This window comes from Anolis carolinensis, chromosome 5 (assembly GCF_035594765.1).
Source record: "Anolis carolinensis isolate JA03-04 chromosome 5, rAnoCar3.1.pri, whole genome shotgun sequence".
NCBI lineage: Eukaryota > Metazoa > Chordata > Lepidosauria > Squamata > Dactyloidae > Anolis > Anolis carolinensis.
In genome coordinates, this window is record NC_085845.1 from 4,446,366 (window position 1) to 4,470,785 (window position 24,420).

Below are 24,420 nucleotides of genomic sequence, written 5' to 3' on the forward strand. Positions count from 1 at the left end.
GCCGAGGGGGCACCCCTCAAGCAAAAGAAAATGGTCGGGCTCTGCATGAGAAAATGGCCCCTCTGGTCTCCTGGAGAAGGAGCTTGGATTGAGAGACCACCCTCCAACTGCACGCACATTGCACCACTTTAACTGCCCTGGCTCCACCTGAGAGAGGCCAGGCAGAGAAGACCTTTAGCTGGTGCTACAACTCCCAGGACCCATGAGTACTGAGCCATGGTGGAACCACCCCCGCCCCTCAGTCAGCTGGCAAAAGCCATTCTCAAGGAAATTGGACTGAAAGGGTGTTTTTCAATAATGACATCAGAGAAGTCTTTTTTATGTTTGTGTTTAATATCCTGGTCAGCTGGCTGTGGCTTCTGTGTCCCGATACAGTGGTGTCCTCGTTTCTTTCACAACATTCGGGGAATACAGGGACGTTTGTCTTCAGATGCGCAGTCAAGTCAGCCACTTTGGTTTCGCCTTAACCTTACAAATAGTTCTTGCTTTTAAAGTACATTTACCAGCCGACCAACATTTCAAATTTTCATAGCAGTATGCTTTTATGAAAGCACAGTTGACTTTGTCATTTTCAATTGGTTCACCAACTGTCCAATAGCTGAAAAGAAGATGCCACAGATAGGTCACACCAAACCCTTAGCTACTTTTACAGATGCATCTACCCTGCGGAATAAATGCAGTTTGGCCCCACTTGAACTGCCATGCCTCAGTGCTATGTAACCCTGGTAGTTGTAATTCGGTCATTGGTCTTCTCCGCCATACCACAACTCCCAAGATTACATATCATCAAACCAGATCAGTTAAATAGGTGGAGTCCCCAGTGGTGCAATGGGTTAAACCCTTGTGCCGACAGGTTCAAATCTGGGGAGAGCACGGATGAGCTCCCTCTGTCAGCTCCAGCTCCCCATGCAGGGACATGAGAAAAGCCTCCCACAAGGATAGTAAAACATCAAAAACATCTGGGCGTTCCCTGGGCAACATCCTTGCAGACAGCCAATTCTCTAACACCAAGAGTGACTTGTAGTTTCTCAAGTCACTCCTGACACAAGAGAAAGAAAATCAAATACGTGCCAAACTCAATCCATTCTGCCAGGCCTGGTTCTGGGGCACCTTGTCTTTCAATACAGCTCCAGACTCTCCGCTCTTCATAATTTCGAGAGATAGTTTGCTCCAGGCTTTGTGCATATATTTAATAGTACAGGGAACAACATCGAGGCTTGGGGGGCTCCAGTGGCCAATGGCTAAGGCTTGAGCAGGTGTCCCCAGAACCACCTTTGGGCTTCATCCCTCCGGGTGAAACAGCGCCATCCACCAGCAGCCAACCCAAGTATTTAGGATTGATTTTTAACTAAAATTTCTAGAGTATATACATGAATTAAGGGCCAAAAACTCTGAATGTTTACTGTAGCAAGCCACATCTGCAGTGACCATGTTTTGCCTTTTTACCAGTATAGACAATCCCCGGTCTCCCAGAGTTCTCTTCCAACCCATAGAATGATTTCGCTGGAAGAGACCATGAGGCCATGACACCACACATTTTCTCTGGAAAGACAGCAACTGCTCTTCCCAAAACCTCAGTTTTTCTTTCAGATTTGAAGGTCAGATTTTGTGCTGGGTTCTAGAAAGCCTCAGCTAAAGAACAAAAAGAACATATCTGAGAAACTTTATGCACTACAAGCTATCAATCAGTGTTTAATGACTTACCCGTCCTTTTTTGGCACCTCCGTTCCGTCTGTATCCCAGTAAAAAAGGTCATCTTTCTTCCTCCGGAGGGCCATCCAGTAAGCGACTTCTCTCCCCCTAATGTAATCTTCAATGTACAGCTTTAAAAAAGGACAACCAGAAACTCTTTACTGGGAAGGAGATGTTATCTGATCTCAGAGTCTTTCCAGACAGTGTCCCTAGGTACATTGACCACTAAATGCCATTTCCAACTGGCAATGAAGAAAGGGATTTGCAAAGCAGCTGAGGAAGCCATGCACAGGTCTGTTTCCCCATCCACTCCTGTTACAACCCTGTCAGAGAAAATCCGTGCCAGACAAAAGTCAGATCTATGGGTTCAAGAACAGTTGCCTCTGGGAGTCAAATTCCCCTTCAGTATAAGGGATGACTTGTTGTGCCATCGATCCCGTGTTTATGTGTCTCCTGAAAGAGAAGAGATTCTAAAATTGTGCCATGACAGGCGGACAGCGGGACACTTCAGATTGTTCAAAACCATGCCATTAATCTTGAGGGACTTTTGGTGGCCGAAGATCCAAAGGGAGGCGGAGAAGGATGTAACTACTTGCACTGTGTTCCAGCAGGCAAAGACACAGGTGGGAAAACCAGCAGGACTGATACAACCAATGCCTACCCCCACTCGGCCTTGGGAAATAATTTCGGCAGATTTTATTACTGACTTGCCATGTTCCAATGGATTTACAACTGTATTAGTTGTAGTGAACGTGTTCACCAAGATGGCTCATTTGAAACTTGCATGTCTACCGCACATCATCAACAGACTGATGGACAGACTGAACGGACCAATGCCATCCTAGAACAATACCTACGGGGCTACGTGAACTGCCTGCAAAATAATTGGGCGTCCCTAATTTTGCTGGTGGAGAATTGTTGCACACAAACCATAGAATCAAAGAATCACAGAATAAGAGGTCTCTTCCAGCTCTATGATTCTATGATTCTATGGTTTGCGTGCAACAATTCTGTGCTGGGGTCTACCAAGGAAGCCCCCTTCTTTGCAAACTATGGATATCACCCTCGGTTCTTTCCAGCTGTGATGGAGTCTGGAGATGTTCCTGCAGCGGAAGACTGGCTCGTGTCTATCCGCAGTTCATGATGTTCTTCCAGTGCAACTTGAACAAGCTAACATGGATTACAAACGGGTAGCTGACCGCCATCGACAAGAAGGACCAGAGATCAAGGTAGGAGACCAAGTTTGGTTATCCACTAAAGATCCTCCCTCGCAATGCCCTTGTCGTAAACTAGACGCTCGGTTTGTGGGGCCTTACTGAGTTGTGGCTCAAGTAAACCCTGTGACTTTTAAACGTCAACTTCCCCGCTCTATGCGGATTCACCTGCATTTCACCAATCATCCGGATGAGGGACAGTGAACACCTCCTCCAATTTTGGAAGATGGCCGGGGGGGGGGGGGATTTGAAATAAAAGACATTCTGGACTCTCATTATTGCCACTGTCATCTACAGTATTTGAACGACTGGACTGGGTATGGACCAGAAGAGCATTCCAGGGAGGATGCTCGAGATGTTCACGCCCCAAATTTGGTCAGAACTACCCTTCCAAGCCTTGGCCTCGGGGGAGGGCAAGGGGGGGTTGAGGTGGGCCGGGCTGTGGCGCAGCTGGCTAGTAACCAGCTGCTATAAATCACTACTGACCGAGAGGTCATGAGTTCGAAGCCCGGGTCGGGTTAAGCCTCCGACCATAAAAAAATAAAAAAAATAAAATAGCCCCGGCTTGCTGTTGACCTAGCAGCCCCGAAAGACAGTTGCATCTGTCAAGTAGGGAAAATTTAGGGACGCTTTATGCGGGAGGCTAATTTAACTAATCTACAACACCATAAAAAACTGCTCACGAGGAAAAGAAGAGGAAGAACAGCCACCAATGGATGGTGAAGCAACAGCTCCCCCTGTGGCCGGAATCGTGGAGCTGGAAAGATGTTAAAAATGCCTCTGTGTCTGTCTAAAACTGAATGTTGTTTGTCTGTTGGCATTGAATGTTTGCCATATATGTGTTCATTGTAATCCGCCCCGAGACCCCTTCGGGGTGAGAAGGGCGGAATATAAATACTGTAAATAAATAAATAAATAAATTGGGGTGGGGATAGTGGTGCATCCCAGCCTGCCCCTAAGCTGTCGGGTGAGCCTGAGGTTGGGCCTGTTCAGCCTGTGATCGTCCCTGCACCTGACCTATCAGAGGAATCTGGGTTGGGGCCTAGTAGGTTGGGGCCTAGTCTCTGCAGTGTAGGGGTGCAACACATAGGATAAATGGCCACGATGGCTCCTTTTGCAGAGCCCAAAAGGACACCCTGTTCAACTTACCCTGTTCCACTTACCTCTTCCTCATCACTTTCAATCTTTAGCATTGCAGCCTTCTCAAATTTGCACAACTCTTTTGCTTGCTGCCAAGTTATTGACTCATCTCTGAATACATGCATCATATGTTTATTGGCTACCCAGTCATGGTTCAATCGGTAAAGGGCGTCCGCTGTGACAAAAGATAGGATGGGTGCCAGTACAGATTTCATATACAGTCAGTCCTCAAGTTACAAACATCTGACTTACAAATTCCTCATCGGCAGGCTCCATCTCTTTTGGGCTTTAGAAAGAAATTAAAGACATGGCTATGCGTGCAAGCATTTAACAAATGAGTTTTTATGGCTTGACATGGTCTGGAATAAAGATTATGCGCAAGGCCTTTGGATGAATGGATTTAAGCACTTTACATATTTTAAGCTTTGTATATTGTTTTAATTGCCTAGCTGCTTTTAATTGCTCTATTTTTCATCGTATTGTATTTTTGTTTATTGGCATTGAATCTTGCCAGATTTGTAAGACACCGTGAGTCCCCTTGGGTGAGAAAGGCGGGATAGAAATGATGTAAATAAATAAATGAATAGATAGTTACAAGTGGGGGTGAGACAATAGGAAGTGACAGAAATCTTCCCCTTGGAAGGGAAAGTCACTTCTGGAAGAGTTATTATCATGGGGAAAGGAGTCTCAATTGAAGCTTTATCTGCAATCCTTGTTACCACAACAAGCCATTTTCCCCCAAAATCCAATTTTCTGAACAGGGGCACAGAGAGAAAACCACAGGGGTGTTCACCCTTCCCTATACTATGCAACGCTTTTATATATATATGGCTCGTGCTAGACTTAACAAATGTACCTGTTCTGACTCACAAATAAATTCAACTTAAGAACAAACTGTAAAGATGTCATGATCATTGTGTTTTATTCATGATTGCTATGTTTAGGTTGACTGTTTAAGTTTATATATTTCAGCTATTCTTATACAGAAGCTGGGAGCCTCTAAGGCATGGCCAGGAAAAGGGGCGTGGCTTCACCTTGCTGGTGGAAGCCTTAGAATTCAAAATTTAGCAGTTGGAATTGGGCAGTTGGAGTTTGTCGGTTGAGCAGAGGAGTTGGTTCTGTTTAGTGAGAAAGGAGAGTGATCGAAAAAGAGAGATTGTGGGAGGAAGTTGAGCAGCTAGAGAGTTTTAGCGGAGAAGGACTAAAATTAAAGTTGCTGAGCCTTTAGTAGAGATAACTAAAGAGCTGAGGCTGCATCCCTAAGTCAAGGAAGACTAGGGTTAATCAGTTAAACTCCCCAGTCCAAGTTTGATCGGGTACAGATCAACTGAGTTCAAGAAGGACAATATTCCTAACTGAAAGAAACAAGTAATATAAAGCTGATACCATACTAAGCTCAGTGAAACTATTGAGAAGTCTTGCAACACTTACTGTACAGAAGTAACATCATTCAACTTAAGATATAACATTCTTGCAACCATCAAGCTTTGTGCTATAAATAAACAAGTTACTGTTTCTTCAAATGTTGCTTATTATTTGAGCAAAGCATCTTTCAAAGGTGGTGGCAGCGACAACATTGAAAAGTAGGATACATAGAAGTAGAAGTTGAATCCTTCGCAATTTGGTGGCAGAGGTGGGATCCAAAAAGATTCCATCCCTGTCATCACATCGAGTCTTCGCATTTTTGGTGCCAAGCGGTGGGATACGTGTAACAAAGACTGATTCAGTGCCTGAAATTCGTTTGGCAAAAGTTAGTTTGGTGCCGGAGATCAGCTTTAGGTAAAAGGGCTGAGGTAAAACTTGCCTGGAAATGGCCACCAGGAAACAGAAAAAGTTGGCAGAGGAGGCAGGAGAGCTTTCCTCCTCAGATTCAGAACAAGTAACCTTGTCTGAAATGTCTCTCAAGTATCAGTTAAAGATGAAGAAATTAGAGATTGAGGAGAGACAGAGAGCCCGGCAGACTGAATTGGAATTGGAATTGAAAAAGATGGAGGTTGAGGAAAAAGAGAAAGAGAGACAAGCTGAGGAGAGGGCCAGGCAAGCAGAGTTGAGGAGAATGGAAATAGATTTGGAGAAGCAAAGATTGACACACTCTCAACCTCACGCTGATACCCAAGAAGGGGATTTGAGAGCTGAAGCACCTGACGTAATTTTAAAAAGGTTTCCCAGATATAACAAGGAAGATGATATAGAAAAGTTCCTTATATCCTTTGAACGGTGCTGTAAAGATTTTGAAGTGAGTGAAGACAAATGGATGTTATATCTGAGGCCACAAATTAGTGGAAAGCTTCTAAAAATATATAGTGATATGGCTGAAGACACTCACAGAGATTATAAGATGTTTAAACTGCCGGTACAACAAAAGTTTCAGTTGACGCCTGAATTTTACAGATTAAAGTTCAGAACTTTAAAGAGGGACAGACACCAAAGTTTTGCGCAAGTTGCTTCAAAGCAAGCTCAATACTTTGACAGCTGGGTGAGGACTTCTGAAGTAGATTCCTTTCTGCAACTTAAGGAACTATTGAAGCTGGAGCAGCTCTTTCACCTAGTTCCCTCAGAATACAGATGGCTAATTCAAGACCGAAACCCAAAGACAGCCAATGAAGCTGCAGTTATGATTGACCAGCTAATTACCTTGAAAGAAGGCTTTAGGAAGGAGGAAGACCCGAAAGAGAAAAAACCTCTAAAGCCGACGTTTTACCCTCACGCACGCACACAGATGCAAAGGGGAGGTTCAGGAGAAAACACCACCTATAGGAAGCATGAGGCAGTTGCAGGCCAAGCCAGGCCTGAGGAAAAGATAAAATGTTACCATTGTGGAAGGCCAGGGCATCTTAGATACCAATGTAACTTAATCAAGAAAGACAGGTCTACTTTCTTTGTAAATAGAGCTCCAATAGAACAAGAAGTAGAACCTGAAGTTAAGTCTAGAAGCCCTGATGCGAGGCCAAAAGAAAAACAATGTTTATTTATCCTTTCAAGAGAAATCTCTGAAGACTATTTAGAATCTATTGTCATAGATGAGATACACACGCAGGGATGGAGAGACACTGGGTCGGATGTCTGTATTATACGTCCTGAAGCGGTCCCACAGAGATACCAACATCCCTCTTCAGAGATAAATTTAAAGGGGATAGGTCCGTCGATACCAACCCCTGTAGTATCCTTACCCATCAAGTACAAAGGCTGGGAAGGATTATGGGACTTCGCTGTCTGCGCGGATATCCCATACAAATGTTTGATTGGGAATGATTTAAATGGAAAAGTTAGGAATTGGCAGAAAGAAGCTGATAAACATGAAGGCAACATGGAGGTCCACACTCCAAAAGCCAAGTGTTTGACCATCCAAGCTAGCTCAGAGCAACTTCCTGAGTCTAGTTCGAGCATCATTGAGTTGGTCAGCGGAATAGAGGGAAAACAAGAGATACTGCAAGAGCAGCTAGCAGATGAAACATTACAACCTTTGTTCTTGCAAGCTCAGAGCGCCACAGGAACAGAAGAAAGTAAAACTCCTAAGTTCGTACTTAAGGAGGGAGTTTTGTACAGGAAAAGTACAAGCCATAAGACTTTGAATAAGCCAGAAACACGTACCCAAATAGTGGTACCTGTAAACTACAGGAAACAACTGTTAGATGTGGCCCATGACAATCCACAAGGAGGGCATTTGGGGGTTAGAAAAACCACCCAAAGAATCAGCAAGAACTTTTTCTGGCCTGGCATGTATCAACATATCAAGGAGTTTTGCAGGTCGTGCGATATTTGCCAAAGGTTTAGCACGGGAAGAGATAAGACCAAAGCTCCTTTAGTTCCCATGCCGGTTGTTGGGGAACCCTTTTTCCGAGTAGGGATTGATCTAGTTGGTCCTTTGTATAAGCCCAGTCGGAGAGGATACAAATATATCCTCACAGTAATAGACTATGCAACCAGGTATCCAGATGCAGTGGCTTTGACCAATATTGAAACTTCCACCATAGCCAATGCGCTGTTATCAATTTGGGGAAGGGCTGGATTCCCCAGAGAGCTTGTGTCAGACCTGGGGACTCAGTTCACCTCGCGGCTAATGAAGAAGTTATTAGAGTTGTGCGGAATTAAACACCTAACGTCCACACCTTATCATCCGCAAACGAATGGCCTAGTAGAAAACCTGAACAAAACACTAGTGAAAATGATCAAGGCCTATAGCCAGCAGAGACCCCACGACTGGGACACCAAGTTGCAGCAGCTGTTATTCGCATATCGATCAGTCCCACAGGACAGCACTGGTTACTCGCCTTTTGAATTGTTATTCGGAAGGAAGGCTCGTGGACCCCTTGATTTGATCAGAGAGCACTGGGAAGCAAGTCCTACGCCAGATCCTGTTCCTGTCAACGACTACATCAAGGATCTTCAGTCAACATTAAAGATGGCCAGGGACATCGCCCAGGAACATCTTATGACGGCCCAGGAGCAACAAAAGATCCGGTACGATGCAACGTCGAGACCCCGAGACTTCAACGTCGGAGATGAGGTCCTGTTTTTAACACCCAACAAGAACAACAAACTACAGATAGACTGGACTGGACCGTGGAGGATCGTCAGGAAGCAGAACCATGTGAACTGTGACATCCTAGATGAACGATTGGGGATTGAGAAACGGGTGCATGTAAACATGATTAAGCCATATGTAAATAGGTCGGCAAATGTTTACTGTATAGTATCAGAGGAAGATACAGGTCCTTTTTCATTTTGGGAAGGTAATAGGGAGATACATAGAAACTTGGATAAAGTAACCATAAATTCAGACTTATCTCCATCACAACAAAGAGAGGTTAAAGGAATCTTGGCTAAGTATAAAGTCATGTTTTCGGATTTACCCGGGAGAGTGCAGGGAGTGCAACATAAGATATGCACCGGTGACGCCGCACCGATAGCATCCCCTCCCTATAGGGTAACGGGTAAGATAAGCGAATGCATAGAGCAAGAGGTCAGGGAGATGTTAGATTTGGATATAATCGTGCCATCTAACAGCCCTTGGGCTTCGCCCATAGTGTTAGTAAAGAAGCCAGACAAAACCGTAAGGTTTTGCATAGACTACCGGCGGTTAAATAAAATCACCCAAAACGACATGTATCCGATGCCCCGTTTGGATGATTTACTAGAAAGAATTGGAAAAGCCAAATTTATAAGTAGTATTGATTTGACTAAGGGGTTCTGGCAAGTGCCTATGGCACCTGAAGACCAGTCCAAAACGGCCTTTAGAACTCAGGGAGGACTCTACGAGTTCGTCGTTTTACCATTTGGATTAAAAAATAGCCCCGCAACATTTCAGAGGCTGGTAGACAAAGTTCTCTATGGCTTAGGTGAGTTCTGTTTAGCCTACATGGATGACATAGGTATCTATAGTGATTGTTGGGAGGACCATCTTAAGCATCTTGATTGTGTGTTGGGCAGGTTATTAGAAGCTGGGTTAACTATTAAAGCTTCTAAATGCAAGTTAGGAAACCATACGTCTAAGTATTTGGGACATATTATAGGTGGAGGGTGTATCAGACCTGATCCTACCAAGGTCAAAGATATACACCAATGGCCAATCCCGAAAACAAAAAAACAAATTAGATCATTTCTTGGTTTGGCCGGATATTACTGAAAGTTCATTCCGTCTTTCAGTAATTTAGCTGCCCCATTATCAGACCTTACAAAAAAGAAACACCCAAACCAAGTAATTTGGTCTTCCAAGTGTCAGGAATCCATGGACAATTTAAAAAGGGCCCTTACTTCTGATTCGGTTTTGAAAGCCCCAAATTTTGATAACCCATTTATTTTAACTTGTGACGCTTCAGACACTGGACTAGGAGCAGTCCTAAGTCAAATTGATGAAGATGGAGAGGATAGGCCCATACTATTCCTCAGTAAGAAGTGGCATTCTAATGAGCTAAGCATGTCCACAATCGAGAAGGAATGTTACTCGATAATTTGGTCCATAAGGAAACTGAAACCATACTTGTGGGGAAGGAAGTTTACGTTACAAACTGATCACGCACCCCTAAGATGGTTGGATAATGTAAAAGGGACCAATAACAAATTATTGAGATGGAGTTTATCACTACAGGACTTTACATTTGATATTAAACATATAAAGGGCAAATGTAATGTAGTAGCTGATGCTCTATCCAGAGCACCTTGATCGGAAGACTTACAGGTTTGTATTTAGAGTTTAAGGTATGATGTTGTGTTTATGTATAGATATGTATTTTGTGTTACTCTCTATTATTTTTGCTTATTCTGGGTCTAGAAAAAGCAAAAATAATCTTTCCGGGTTGGAAGGTATGTAAAGATGTCATGATCATTGTGTTTTATTCATGATTGCTATGTTTAGGTTGACTGTTTAAGGTTATATATTTCAGCTATTCTTATACAGAAGCTGGGAGCCTCTAAGGCATGGCCAGGAAAAGGGGCGTGGCTTCACCTTGCTGGTGGAAGCCTTAGAATTCAAAATTTAGCAGTTGGAATTGGGCAGTTGGAGTTTGTCGGTTGAGCAGAGCAGTTGGTTCTGTTTAGTGAGAAAGGAGAGTGATCGAAAAAGAGAGATTGTGGGAGGAAGTTGAGCAGCTAGAGAGTTTTAGCGGAGAAGGGCTAAAATTAAAGTTGCTGAGCCTTTAGTAGAGATAACTAAAGAGCTGAGGCTGCATCCCTAAGTCAAGGAAGACTAGGGTTAATCAGTTAAACTCCCCAGTCCAAGTTTGATCGGGTACAGATCAACTGAGTTCAAGAAGGACAATATTCCTAACTGAAAGAAACAAGTAATATAAAGCTGATACCATACTAAGCTCAGTGAAACTATTGAGAAGTCTTGCAACACTTACTGTACAGAAGTAACATCATTCAACTTAAGATATAACATTCTTGCAACCATCAAGCTTTGTGCTATAAATAAACAAGTTACTGTTTCTTCAAATGTTGCTTATTATTTGAGCAAAGCATCTTTCAAAGGTGGTGGCAGCGACAACATTGAAAAGTAGGATACATAGAAGTAGAAGTTGAATCCTTCGCAATTTGGTGGCAGAGGTGGGATCCAAAAAGATTCCATCCCTGTCATCACATCGAGTCTTCACAAAACCTACAGAACCGAGCTTGCTCGTAAGTTGGGAACTGTCTATATAATGAAAATCTCTTAAATGCTAATGTTCAATGGCATTTCTTCCATATTGATTGAACTTCAAGAATTGCCTGTTTGTTCCAATAACTCCAGATTCATCCATATTGTAGAAGTAATGCAGCTCGACAGAACTTGAACTTCCCTGACTGACATTAAGGGAGATGATGAATAAATTTGGAATGGGAAGTAAAATAAAAAAGGATTAACAGAACAACATTATTTTAAAAATTCAGCGGTAGTAGCAATTAACGATGGGGTGACAAGGGGAACAAGACCCGGCTGCCCTCTACTGCCAATTTTGTTTGCTATGGTGATAGAATTATTTGCAAATGCCAGAATTTAGAAGGGGTAGGAATAAAGAAAAAGCAGAAAGTGAGCTTATTTGCAGATGACACATTTTTATTTATTGAAAATATGGTTGGTAAGATGGACAGGATAAAAGATCACTTACAGATATTTCGAAAAACAATGGGGTTACAAGTAAACTGGAACAAATCAGAAATGATGTTATTTAATTATACTAAAAAGAAGAAAAACTTTATAGAACTGAGCAATATGGGAATTAGAATCAAGAACAAATTAAAATATTTGGGAGTAATTATAACAAAGGACTTAAAAGAAACAGAAGAGTTAAATGTAATAACATTAAGGGAAGCAGTTTTAAAAAATCAATGGAATATGAAAATATACATTTATCTTGGTTTGGAAAGACAGCACTACTCAAAATGAAAACCTCTCTGGGGATAAACTTCATATTTAGGATGCTACCACTCCAGATTGCAGAGGAAGAGCTGAATAAATGAGAACAACAATAACTAAATAATATTGTAATGACGGTAAAAGAAATAGATTAAATAAACTATTTAAGCTAAGCACCAAGGACATCCTGATCAGCTTCGATGTGGTGTCCCTATTTACCAAGGTCCCGGTAGCTGACACCTCACACGAATCAAACAAAACTTCCCAGAAGACATCACAGCCCTGTTTCACCATTGCCTCACTACTAGCTACTTTCAGTGGGACAATGGATTCTATGAACAGAAAGATGGAGTGGCCATGGGAAGCCCTCTCAGCCCAGTAGTAGCAAATTTCTATATGGAACACTCTGAAAGACAAGTCCTAGAAACAGCACCAAAAAAGCCAACTGTTTGGTTCAGATATGTTGATGACACCTTCACAATTTGGAGCCATGGAGAGGTAGAACTCAGCCATGGAGAGGTAGAACTCAACAGCATCCACCCAAACATCCAATTCACAATGGAAAAAGAAAAGGAAGGAAAACTGCCATTTCTAGATGTTTTGGTCATCCGCAAACCCAATCAACAATTGGGCCACACAGTTTACAGAAAATCTACACACACAGATAAATACCTTGATAAAAACTCCAACCATCACCCAAGTCAAAAAAGAAGCACAATCAAAGCCCTGACAGAACGTGCACAAAGAATCTGGGAACCTCACCTCCTCTAAGGTAAACTAAACCACCTAAACTGGGCTCTACAGACCAATGGAGACTCCAACACAGACATCAGAAGAGCTGCAAGGCCAAGAACAAGCCATGAGAGTCAAGACAAAGATCCACCAAGAGGAAAGGTGTTCTTACCAGACATCAAGGGAACCACTGACCGCATAGGCAAACTGATGAAGAAGCACAACCTACAAACTATCTACAGACCCACAAAGAAAATCCAACAAATGCTACGGTCAGCGAAGGACAAGAGGGATCCTCTCTCCTCTGCAGGAGTCTACCGGATACCATGCAGCTGTGGACAAGTCTACATAGGGACCACTAAACGCAGCTTTGCCCAAACACGAGTCAAAGAACATGGAAGGCACTGCAGACTCACTCAACCAGAGAAATCAGCCATAGCAGAGCACCTGATGAACCAACCTGGACACAGAATATTATTTGAGAACACAGAAATGCTTGACCACTCCAACAACTATCATGTCAGACTACACAGAGAAGCCATTGAAATTGACAAGCATGTGGACAACTTCAACAGAAAGGAGGAAACCATGAAACTAAACAAAATCTGGCTACCAGTACTAAAAAAACTCTAAAATCAAAACAGTAGGTAGGAACCATGTTAGGTTTTACAATGTATTGAGTCATGCACTGCTAATGGGCTTCTATTGGGAATCCTGATTGATTGTATATGAGGAATCATTTGGGGAATGTGTTTGGGCTTACTCCAGGTGATTGTCAATGATGCAATCCTGAGTTTGGGTTGGGTCAATTAGTTGGTAACCAATCAAGGATTACTATGTGTAATTGTATTGTATATAAGGAACTATGTTCAGTGTATTTTCTCTCTCCCTTTCCTTTTGATGTTATGAAGTCTATATGCAATTAAACCTGTCTACTAGGACAAGATACTACGTTCTGTGGTGAGTCTGTAATATCATCTAGACTAGGGGAAAGACAGTAGTAAAAACTGACAATGGCCAGGCATGTGCTCAAGTGTCTACTGTGGAAGCAGACTGGAAGTGTCAGATCCCTGGCTGCTGGGCACCAATAACCATACACAGAGGCCAGTCTCTATCTAGTGAAGAATATAGTTCAGAAACATACCTTTCAAAAGAGGTCAAATATAGTCCAAAAATGTATTGTCCAATAAATGATATTAGAGTTCAAAGTTTTAATCCACTTGACTGAAACACACACTCTTGCCAAGCAATAGTGTGGGGAAATGTCAGAGTCTTAGAAGTCCAATGAAGCTTGACAGCAAGGCTGGAAATAAACTTGATTCTTGGCTAGGTCCGTGACTGGAAACAAGGCAAAACATGAAGCGTGGAGCAGGGTCCGTGGTTAAACTGCAAGGCTAGGCAAGGCTCGAAAACTTGATCCGGGAAGCAAGGAACTGAGGTTACGAAGTCCACACACGATCTCTCTCCTGAAGCTGATCAATTGACTCCGCAAAGAATCTCTCGCGCCAAACACCTATATTGGGTCTTGTTTTCCCGCCAACAAGTCTCTTTCCCTAGAGAACAAGAAGCGAAACCCAACTCTGTCCAGATGCAAGACTCCTTAGAATTTCCCAAGGGAAGCAGACCTAATCAGTTTGTTGTTTGGCAGCAATCCTCAAACTCCTCCGTTGGGCCTCTCTAATTCCCCTGTCTCTAGAATAAGATTCCTTCCTGGGAAACGGAGGGGAGTTCTGCCCAAGGCCTGTTTTACTGAATTCTTGAGGGCAAACATCAACATCCGGCAGGTGAAGAGACTCCAGCTCTTGTTGAACCGGCGAAAACCCCATGTTTTCGTCTTCATCTGTCACAATAGTACTAGGAACAGGACTACAAGGCCCATGAGGCATCACAGGAAGACTGAAAGTACTGAGCAGGTGTAAGCTACTGGAAGGCGCTGAGACTCTGCAAGTATAAAGTTAAATCTTAACAAACCAACACTCTGAGGGCAGAGGAGACCCAAGGATGGCTAATGACTGAATAAAGGATTTCCCCTAGGCAAGAGACAAACCTTTCCAATGCTAATTAGGGTGATTAACTGAAACATTAATGCTGACTTCCCAGAGACAAAGGACTTTTGCCACACCCTGGACTCTCCACAGATATATATTTTTTCCTTTCCTTGCCTAGTTTATCCATGCCTCGCAACCTCTGAGGATTCCTGCCATAGATGTGGGTGAAACGTCAGGAGAGAATACTTCTGGAACATGGCCACACAGCCCGAAAGACATACAACAACCCTGAAATAGATTAAATAAACAATGATGGTACAGATCACAAAAAGTAGGGGGATTAGCACTTCCCATTATAAAAAAATGTTATGAGTGAAATAGATTGGTTATAGAAGGAATGACAAATAAGCAGGATATAGTGTAGAAATAAATCTGGAATATCCTTTTTAAAGTGTTTATGCGAAAAGAAATTAGGGAGATTGGGAACCCAATGTTGAGTAATGTATTAGATATATGGAATAAATACAGGAGAAAGTCAATACCGGATGGTTGAGTAGTAACCAAGTTATAACGGAAATGAAATTTCAGCTTTGAAGCTAAAAGGCCATTCAGTGCTAATCAGAGCCCTGCCACTTGCTGATCTGATGGAGACGTGGGTTTAAAAAGAATTTTCAAAGATACTTGTAATGACTATTAGTCCCATATGTTTTGATTGACCTAAGTTGCAAAAGGCCTATGTTTGAGGAAGGCCTGCACTTGAGAGAAAATGCTGATGTTTGGGAAAAGGGTTGTTCCAGAGAAAAGAAGTTACTTTCAAATAATGACAATACATCAAGTCAGAACCGGTTCCCATACGATTTCGAGCATATACTTGCAACAAGTCAGAGTCAATAACATGAAAGCACCATTGTCTAAAGAATTACATGTTGTTACAGCATAGAAAACCAATGGGATTGCATGATGGTTAAGATGCTTGTGACGTAGACAACATTAGACAAATGGGGTAAATGATCTTTGTAAGCCAATAAGGATATGCTTGCTAATTTCTGTGGAGGTGATAAAACCCTCGCAACCATTTTGGAAATTCGGTGTGATGAGTCATGGGCCATGTAGTCCCGTTTCTGGCACTGTAGTGCCAGATGAAGAGGAGAACTTGGGTTTTTCACCGTCTCAGTCAGAATTGGAAACTTCCCAGCCAGATTTGGGAACCTTGCACCTGCAAGAGATTTGTCTTCCAGAAGTCTGTCAAACAAGCCCTGAGCCTAAATCTCCTGTGTTTTCTCGCCACGAGTTTTGTAAACAACAGAGGGGAGTTCAAGCAGCGTCTCGCAGGAGTGCTAGGATAGCTGCTAAGAATTCAGCTGATTAAGCCTGCTTTCCATGGGAAACTTTAAGGAGTCATGCATCTGGACTCAGAGATTAGCTTTCGTTTCTGGTTCCCCAGAGAACTGCTCTTTGGTGGGAAAACTAGACCCTATTTAGGTGTTTTGCCCACAAAGGGATCTTGCGGAGTCAATTCGTCAGCTACTGGAGTAAGTTGTGTGTGGACAGCGCGCTCCGTTTCCAAGCCTCGTTCCTGTTTCAAGCCTTGTTCCTGATTCCAAGCCTTCGCTCCTGTTTCCAAGCCTTCGTTCCCGTTTCCAGCCTTGTTTACCTCCACGGACCTTGCCTTTTTTTCCAGGACTCAGCCTTGCCTTGTTTTCCGGATTTTGCCAAGTAATTCCACGGATCTTGTTCTTGCTCCTCGTTCCTTGTTGCCCTGTATCAAGCCTTGTTTCAAGTTACTCCCTAGCCTCGCTCAAGTTTCATGGACTAAAGGACATTGTCATCTCCCCTCACTTTGCCTGGCAAAGTGAGTGTTTCGGTTATTGGATTACAACTTTGGACCTTAATATTTCATATTGGACATTGTTTCTTTGGACTAATTTTGACCTTTCCTGAAAGGTCTACTTCTGGACTATTTCATACACTTGCTTTTATTAACTTTATATATTTCCTTAATAAAGATATAGATAGATTCTGGCCTCTGTGTATGGTTATTGGTGCTCTGCAGCCTGGGTCGTGACAGTTTGACTCCGCCACCCTAAGCACCAATTAACCTAGGCCAGAATGTCTACCGGAACTGTGCCGGGTGGCCAGCCACTTAGCTACACCATCGACAAGGACGAAGTGGACCGCATCCGTGATAAGCTCAATGCGCAGGAGGGAGAAATAAAGGGATTAAAGGAACGCGGAATACGTCTCCCGGCCCTGGCATTGCCAACCAAGTTTTCTGGAGAAGCTTCTAAGGTTCATGTTTTCCGTCGCCAATGCCAGGCTTATCTAGAGGCCCGTGCTGCCGAGTTTCCCCAAGAAGACATCAAGGTGGCGTGGATTTACAGTCTCTTGGACGGGCCAGCGGCCAACTGGGCGACGGCACTGTTCGACCAAGTCTCCCCACATCTAAGGTCAGCGCAACATTTCTTGGACCACCTTAAGGCGACCTGGGGAATCGAGGACAATTTAGAGGCAGCCGGCCACAAACTCCGGCGCCTCTCCCAAGGGGACAGACCCATGTCCCAGTACATAGCCGAGTTCCGAGTGCTGGCCCACAACACCGGCTGGAACGATGTTGCCCTTAGAGGACAATTTCGGGAGGGTCTCAACATTGAGATGCTGGAAGAAATCTCCAAGGTGGATCCTCCCCACTCTCTTGAAGCACTCATTGATCAATGTTTACGAGCTGAAGTCATGCTTGCCAACAGAAAACAATGGGTCCGAGGCCAGAGCGGTAGAGCTGGGGTGAAACCTCCCGCTCCCACCGGCGTCCAGCCGCGTCCAGTATGGAGACCCCCGCCACCAGCCCCATACCCCAGAGGGAGCGAGGAGGTGCCGATGCAGTTGGGCAATGTGCGTCCCAGATTAGATGCTGCCGAGAAGGCCCGCCGCCAACGCCTAAATCTCTGTTGGTACTGCGGAAACGGGGGCCACTTTGCCAGAGAGTGCCCAGCCAAAGGGAAGCCCGCCGCCCGTCTGGCGGCGGCGTCCTCCACGGAGACGAAGACGTCTGAGGCGGCTGGCGCACAGCCGGCGGGGGAAGCCAGCGACCGGGCGTAGAGAGGCTCGCCAACCCGGTCAAAAAACCCACTCAAGAGCCGCCAACCGGGGTCCTATTTCTTCTAGTGGTCACCTTGTGGTCAGCAAAAAAAGGGCCCGTCATGGTCCATGCCATGATAGACTCAGGAGCCACAAACAATTTCATTGATAGAGAGTATGCCGACTCTCTGGGATTACAATACCATGACTTCAAGAATGCCCGTGTGGTGCAAGCCATCGATGGCCGCCCCCTCAAGACGGGTCCCGTAAGCCAGTGGTCGGAACCCACCAGAATGTGGATAAGGGAACATATGGAAGAGATTTCCTTCTTTGTTACCGAGGTTCCCCATTTCCCTGTGATTTTGGGAATTCCGTGGCTGACACTTCACGACCCAAGCATCTCCTGGTCCAACAGAGAACTGCAGTTTGCTTCAAAATATTGCCAAAACCATTGCCTTGTAGCCAAGGTCTGCCATGCCACAGACACTGAACCCATTATCACCTTGCCCAAGAAGTACTCAGAATATTGGGATGTATTCAATGAAAAAGAAGCCGAGAGATTACCCCCACATAGACCTTATGACTGTGCCATTGACTTGGTGGAGGGGGCCCCGATCCCGCGAGGACATCTCTACTCCCTGACTGAACCGGAGCAAGAAGCTCTCAGGGAGTTCATAGAGTCAAACCTTCGCAAGGGATTCATCAGACCCTCTCAATCCCCAGCCGCTTCCCCAGTGATGTTTGTGAAAAAGAAGTCAGGGGACTTACGCTTGGTGGTGGACTATAGAGCATTGAACAATATCACTAAGCGGAACAGCTATCCCCTGCCTTTGATCTCGGACCTATTAGACCAACTTCGAGGAGCCAAGGTCTACACCAAGCTGGATCTTCGGGGGGCTTATAATCTAGTTCGCATCAGAGAAGGGGACGAGTGGAAGACCGCCTTCCAGACTAAATTCGGATTATTCGAGTCCCGAGTTATGAATTATGGTTTATGTGGAGCTCCCGCAACGTTCCAGCATTTTGTCAATGACATCTTTCAGGATTATCTAGATCGGTTCTTGATCATCTACCTGGACGATTTTTTGGTGTTTTCTAGATCACAATCAGAACATGAGAACCACGTCAGAATGGTGTTACAACGATTGCGGGATCATGGACTTTATGCCAAGCTGGAAAAATGCGCTTTTGATCTACAAGAGGTAGATTTCCTGGGGTACCGCGTCTCACCACTAGGGCTCTCCATGGACCCGGCAAAGGTTGCAGCAGTATTGGAATGGCGGGCGCCAACCAACAAGAAAGAGGTGCAACGATTCTTGGGGTTCGCGAACTACTACCGCAAGTTCATTCCAGACTTTGCCCGCTGGTCTGACCCAATCACCAGCTGCATCCGTGGGAAACAGCCTTTCCGCTGGACAGATCAAGCAGAGAAAGGGTTCCAACAACTAAAGAAATTATTCACGTCCCAGCCAATCCTTCAGCATCCAGATCCTGAAACCCCTTTTGTCGTGCAGGCGGACGCCTCCGATGTGGCAATTGGGGCTGTACTCCTACAACCAGTAGGAGATCATCTTCATCCTTGTGCCTTTTATTCCCGTCAATTGACCGCACCAGAGAGAAATTACACCATTTGGGAAAAGGAACTATTGGCCATAAAGGCAGCCTTTGAAACTTGGAGACATTGGTTAGAAGGGGCCAAATTTCCCATTGAAGTCCATACTGATCATCGGAATCTAGAGCATCTAAGAACTGCCCGCAAGCTAAATCAGAGGCAACAACGCTGGGCTTTATTCTTTGAACGTTTTAACTTCCAAATTCATTATGTAACCCCAGCCCAGACCAAGCAAGCAGATGCTCTGTCACGGAAACCGGAATACGCTGCAGGGCGCAAGGAGGCCTTTGAGTCCCAGCTGCTGCAACCCGAGAACTTTGCCACGCTCACAGTGGGAAACACCAAATCCACTCCCATTGAATCAACTCCCCCTACTCCAGGACCCCTTTGTGCCCAGGAAATCAGGGCTAGTCAGCAAGCAGATGCCTGGGCACAGGACCAACTTCGCCAAGGACTACATTTTCCCTTTTCGCTTAAGGATGGGCTACTTTGCTATAGAAATCATGTTTACATCCCCCCAGGACCGGGCAGGGAAAAAGCACTTCGTCTGTGTCATGACTGCAAGCCAGCAGGGCATTTCGGGCTATTTAAAACCATGCATTTGATCCTAAGAGATTTCTGGTGGCCCAAGATCCGCAAGGATGTGGAAAAATATGTCAACACCTGCCCAGTATGCCAGCGCTCCAAGACAAGAAGAGAAAAGCCCTCAGGGCTTCTGCATCCCCTCCCTACCCCATCCCACCCATGGGAAATAATCTCTGCGGATTTTATCACTGATCTACCACCTTCCTGTGGATTCACCACGATCCTAGTGGTGGTGGACCTTTTCACCAAGTTAGCCCATTTCATTCCCTGTGATGGCCTTCCCACGGCCAAAGAGACTGCAGATCTATTCCTCCAACATGTTTTCAGATTGCATGGATTGCCCAAGAGTTTGGTCACAGACCGTGGGTCCCAATTCACCTCTCGTTTCTGGAAAGCACTACAAAAACTATTGGGCATAGACTCTCGTTTATCTTCGGCTCATCATCCCCAAACAGATGGGCAAACCGAGCGCACCAATGCCACTTTGGAACAATACCTTCGCTGTTATGTGAACTACCAGCAGGACAATTGGGCTTCCCTGTTATCGCTGTCAGAGTTTGCCTACAACAATGGGGTCCAGGCTTCTACTAAAGAAACCCCGTTCTTTGCAAACTACGGCTTCCATCCACGTTTCTTTCCCCCTGTCATTGAAACCTCAGAAGTTCCCGCAGCAGAGGACTGGCTGCAGGAACTCACAGCGGTGCAACAACTCTTGCTCCAGCAACTAGACCAAGCCAAGGAGGACTATAAACGTCACGCGGACAAACATCGCCAGCCGGGCCCCGAAATCAAGGTAGGAGACCGGGTTCTTCTGTCCACTCGCTTTTTGCCCTCCCATCGCCCTTGCCGGAAGTTAGATGCCCGTTTCATTGGCCCCTATCCAGTGGTGGCGCAACTTAACCCCGTGACTTTCAAACTCCAACTTCCGCGCTCAATGCGCATTCATCCAGTGTTCCACCGCTCCCTGCTCCTTCCGGCGGATGGTGTGCGCCCTGATACAGACCGGCCGGCCCCCCCTCCTGTTTTGATGAATGGGGAGGAGGAGTTTGAGGTTCAGGACATTTTGGATTCTCGCTTTCACCGCCGCCGCCTACAATATCTCATTGACTGGGTGGGTTTTGGCCCCGAGGAACGCTCTTGGGAAGACGCTTCCACAGTCCATGCTCCTGATCTAACCCGCCGCTTCCATCAGACCTATCCCGCCAAGCCGCGGCCTCGCGCCTCGGGGAGAGAGTCCCAGTTTGAGAGGGGGCTTGAGGAGGGGGATAGTGTGATGAGTCATGGGCCATGTAGTCCCGTTTCTGGCACTGTAGTGCCAGATGAAGAGGAGAACTTGGGTTTTTCACCGTCTCAGTCAGAATTGGAAACTTCCCAGCCAGATTTGGGAACCTTGCACCTGCAAGAGATTTGTCTTCCAGAAGTCTGTCAAACAAGCCCTGAGCCTAAATCTCCTGTGTTTTCTCGCCACGAGTTTTGTAAACAACAGAGGGGAGTTCAAGCAGCGTCTCGCAGGAGTGCTAGGATAGCTGCTAAGAATTCAGCTGATTAAGCCTGCTTTCCATGGGAAACTTTAAGGAGTCATGCATCTGGACTCAGAGATTAGCTTTCGTTTCTGGTTCCCCAGAGAACTGCTCTTTGGTGGGAAAACTAGACCCTATTTAGGTGTTTTGCCCACAAAGGGATCTTGCGGAGTCAATTCGTCAGCTACTGGAGTAAGTTGTGTGTGGACAGCGCGCTCCGTTTCCAAGCCTCGTTCCTGTTTCAAGCCTTGTTCCTGATTCCAAGCCTTCGCTCCTGTTTCCAAGCCTTCGTTCCCGTTTCCAGCCTTGTTTACCTCCACGGACCTTGCCTTGTTTTCCAGGACTCAGCCTTGCCTTGTTTTCCGGATTTTGCCAAGTAATTCCACGGATCTTGTTCTTGCTCCTCGTTCCTTGTTGCCCTGTATCAAGCCTTGTTTCAAGTTACTCCCTAGCCTCGCTCAAGTTTCATGGACTAAAGGACATTGTCATCTCCCCTCACTTTGCCTGGCAAAGTGAGTGTTTCGGTTATTGGATTACAACTTTGGACCTTAATATTTCATATTGGACATTGTTTCTTTGGACTAATTTTGACCTTTCCTGAAAGGTCTACTTCTGGACTATTTCATACACTTGCTTTTATTAACTTTATATATTTCCTTAATAAAGATATAGATAGATTCTGGCCTCTGTGTATGGTTATTGGTGCTCTGCAGCCTGGGTCGTGACATTCGGACAAATCCTTTGATTGCATGTATGCATGTATTTGTTACATTGCTATGGGCACGCAATAAATAGTTCTTTTGCAGTTTGAAGATCCAACTTTTGTGGTGTTTTTCCTCGCCCTCTTCACAGAAAAGGAGCCTCCTGCTTTTGACTTTGGATTAAGAGGAGTATTTTTTTTACATCTTTTACATCCTTGCCCCTTCAATAACGGAAATGAAATTTCAGCTTTGAAGCTAAAAGGCCATTCAGTGCTAATCATAGCCCTGCCACTCGCTGATCTGCTAAAAAAAAGGGGGGGGGAAGCGCCCCAAAACAATGCAAATCCAAACCTAGAGCCAAGTGACAATGCCCTAAGGAATGCCAAGAGACTTTTTATACCTAATTACTTCAGAGCCAGTGCTTTCTTAATACAAGCAGATGCTAGTGATGTCAGCGGGGATGATGGGTAGCAGAGTGAAATCCAAAAATTCACCATCCCGGTTCACCTCCTTCTCTCCAGACTGTTTCCCCGTGTGGAAAACAGCACTGGATAAACTCACTCCAACAGACGAAGTCCAACTGTTGATTAAACTTTATTTACATGATCTATATACAAATAGAGTCAATTCAGTCCTTTCCTCTATGAGTGCTTGCCGAAAGCACCCATGCACACACACAGCACATTGCTCATCGCTGTTCTCCGCTCTACACAGGAAGCTCCCTCCTGCATTCCACAGGAACCAAGATAGTAAGTCCCGGTCAAAACACACTTGACCCCATTGGTCCTGTGATACATCAATCATAGCAGACTCTCATTAACTCCATAATTGCTGAATCCAGATTGACTTTAACATTTCACAATACACAATACCCTGACAAGTGAGTGTCCTGCTCTGCAGCTCTCTAGAGATGAAATCATAGGCAGACTGGAAGGCTTTTATTTCTCAAAATATGCAGTATGGTTACAAGCAAAGTTCCATTTCAAAGTTGCTTTCCCTCTCACCACCTCATCTATCCCTTACTCTGGCCCTCCCCTTCACCACCCCATTTCAATGGAGACCCCCCGTCCTGGTCAGCTTTCCCTTGTTTCAGGTTGCTACAGGCCAAGGCATGACCTACTTCCATGGTTCCCCACAACACCAGGAAAGGAGATCATGACAGTGAGGCAGCAACTGGGAGTATTTTACTATGGAGAGATGAAAAAGGAACTTTACATCCATGTGGCTATCTGTCTAAAGGTTTTTGGCCAATAACTCCCAGAAATCCCAGCCAGTTTACCAGCGATGAGGATTTCTGGGATTTGAAGGCCAAAAACATCTGGGGACCCCAGGTTGAGAATCAGTGGTCTAGGCAAAAGAAAACTGGCCCATCTGGGAAAATGAAGCAGCGGCTTTAAAATTTGCTTTATAAGCCTGGAAGGTATGACCCCCTCTCCAAAATGTGAAGTACTGTGTTCCCTCAACTACTTCGCAGTTCGCTTTTGCAGAGTTGCTGTTTTGTGGTATTTCAATAAACTTTAAAAGACTATTATAAATCATAAAAAATTGCAATTTACCCTAATGAAGAGAAGAAGGAGAAGCCGAAGGGAGAGAAAAGGAGCCCAAGCGGCAACGGGAGGAGAAGGAGACATTTATCAACACACAATTGGTTGATAAAGACTTAAAATAGTGTATAGCTACTAAAATAATGTGTAAAGAAGTGTGCTTTTATTTTAGTTTACAGATGTCATGTTTAATTGCATTTTAAAAGTCATGTTTAATTGTGTTTTAAAAGAGTCAGTATTTCAGTTACTCTGCTCTCATGAGTGGTTGCCATGGAGAAGGGGGCGGAGCCAACTGCGTTTAGCTGAAGAGAGTAGAATTTGGAGGGAAACTCAGCCTGTGGTCAGAGAACCATAAGGAAGGTTGATTTTAGAGTCTGTGTTCTTACGAGACACAGAGAAGACTGAGTCTCAGTTGAGGGGATCAGGGAGACTCAAGAGTTTAATTGAGTCATTTTAAAAATAAGTTTGGTGACTTATTTTAAGGTAACCTGTTTCCAGATAAAGAACAGATAGGCTGTGATTGTAATTCACAGGGTGACTGCAGGTTAAAGCAGAAGAGAGAAAGAAGTGGCATTTTAAAATTTGAAACACCTCAATATAGCTTTGCAATTGTTAATCTAAGTGCCTCAAACAAGAAGAAAAATTATTGTAACTATTAAGCTTGTGCCTGAACAAACGTGTTATTGTTCCTTCAAGCATCTCAGTCTCTGTCATATATACACACATTAAAAATAAACAAGAAGAAAGAAAAATAAAATTTTAAAAGTCTCCTCTCTAAGTAGC

The 24,420-nt window shown here is 44.6% G+C and overlaps 1 long non-coding RNA gene across 1 annotated transcript in view; it reads right to left on the bottom strand.

Annotated features, from left to right (window-relative positions):
• Positions 1 to 312: 312 nt before the first annotated feature.
• Positions 313 to 24,420, bottom strand: part of LOC103281382 (oxidized low-density lipoprotein receptor 1) — a 52,075-nt gene continuing 27,967 nt past the window's right edge. Inside the window, exons 7-9 of the long non-coding RNA XR_507656.3 lie at positions 4,070 to 4,221; positions 1,705 to 1,823; positions 313 to 598 (exon numbers count right to left, since the gene is read on the bottom strand). This is a non-coding gene — a long non-coding RNA (oxidized low-density lipoprotein receptor 1). The remainder of the gene's footprint in view (positions 599 to 1,704; positions 1,824 to 4,069; positions 4,222 to 24,420) is intronic.